We start from the raw sequence: 1,955 nt of genomic DNA on the forward strand, positions 1-1,955 counted from the left end.
CCTGACTTTTTTTTTTTTTTTTAACACCGAGTTAAAAATCCCGAGTAATTCACCAGATGTTCACTGTGGAACAGACTTCGTATTCCCAACTCAGGAGAGGCTTGGGTCCCTCGGTGCTCCCTGTGTAGCTCAAGTACTTAAGGGCAGATTTAGGTGGGAACCTGGTAACTTTGTAAGGTACCGGACAAAATCCTTTTAGCCTTAAGAAACGTGTTTTGTTACACCATTTTCTTGCATCGGCGTCGGGTTTCTGGTCATTCCAGATATTCAAGCATACTTATTTCCTTCTGAACTCAAAACCAAGTGATAAAAAATGGCCGCACTCACCGGTCTTTCATTTGTGCCAGCAAGCATCCCCCCCCCCTGCAAAGTATTTAGGGTGACGCGCGGGAGGTGTGGCGTCAGTCCGAGGACACGAATGCTGATGATCGCTCAGGTCGTTGAGGCGAGGCTGTATCTGATTGTAAGTCGTCGGGGGCCCCTGTCCGATGGGAACTGAGTGCTGCCCTCGGGGTTCGGGGTGGTGCTGCCTCTGTGCGCCCGGGGGCTCCTTTTCGCAAACGACCAGTTTCCTTCCGGTGAAGCTTTTCTAGACCCGACCTTGCACACTGAACTCCCATCTGTTGAAATCAAACAGAGGAGGGAACGCACATACTTTGTGCACAGAAATTGGCATCGCGCACAGGCCGAAATAACCTTTCGTTTGCACTGAAAACAAGTGGCCAAAGCCAGGGGCGAAGGGAAAAAACCTGACGTCCCTGCCGCCGCCCTCCGCCCGACCTCAGACCAGTGGGGACCCAGCGGTCAGGCGCGGGCCCCGGGGGAGTCTTGGGGCCAGGGCCCGCGCTTATGCAACCTTGGCCCCGCGTGCCCATTCATAGAAACACTGTTACTTTTTCCTGGGCCTCCGCCCGGAGCCCCTTCCGGACGCGCTCTCGGGCGCGCGGGGACGCGCTGCTACAGTTTGGGCGCGGGGTGGCCTAGGGCGCACTGAGCCCTCCACGGTCCCCAGAGCTGGCCACCCCAAGGGCCCGGCCTCCCCACGCAGGGGCGCTTCGCGGCGCCGGGGGAGGAGGGCGGCAGCGCCGGCGACGCGAGCCAGCTCGCTCCGGAAGGTCTCCGCGGAGCCGGGCGGGTGGAACAGGATCTGAGCGCCCGGGACGCGCCGGGCCGGGGGCGGGGCTCGGCNGGTGCAGGCTTTCCTTTGCTGGAGAGAAGGGTTAGTCATTCTGCGTGGCTGTCGCCGGCAGGCCAGACTTCCGAGGCTGGTGGAAGCCCGAACTTCCGATTCCGGAAGAATGCAGTGTCTTTAAGAAGGAAATAAAATTGGCACGTTTCGAGCGTGTTTCAGAGATTCGCTGTGTCCTGCTTTAATGAGGCCTCTGTTGTCTTCGAAGGGCTTGAGCCACCCGCGAGCTTTTCCTGCGAGGATTTTCTCCTTTTTACACGGTGCAGAATGGGGGGGGTTGCACCTGGGAACATGAACGCAGAGTTGGCTTCAGCACCCGGGTCCCCTCTCCAAAAAAGCCACCACCCTAACAGTCTCCGAGAGTGTAGGCTGTACAGGGCGTGGTGGTGGTTGCTTTTTTTTTTTAATCCGTTAATGAACCCAAGTGAGGAATATTTTCTGTTTGTTGATTTCTGACATTGTTGCCTTTTGTGAACTTCACCTTCTACCCCATGCAAACACTGGGTGGACGTTGGGTTCCCAGAAGACCCTGGGCTGAAGCCAGCTGACCTTTTGGGAAAGGTGATCCAAAGCCTCAGTTCTCCAGAAAGTGCACGTTTAATTTTGTGCGGGTTGTTTTTCTGCCCAGGAATGTTTTTGGAAGTTAATCATTGAGGGAACGTTTGTTGCTGCATGGAGCTTGCCTCTTCGGATGTATGGATGAAAACCACAAACTGTGAGATCATGACCTGAGCCGAAACCAAGAGTTGGTGGCTTTGAGCCATGG

This window comes from Crocuta crocuta, unplaced genomic scaffold (genome assembly GCF_008692635.1).
Source record: "Crocuta crocuta isolate KB4526 unplaced genomic scaffold, BGI_CrCroc_1.0 scaffold636, whole genome shotgun sequence".
In the NCBI taxonomy this organism is placed as follows: domain Eukaryota; kingdom Metazoa; phylum Chordata; class Mammalia; order Carnivora; family Hyaenidae; genus Crocuta; species Crocuta crocuta.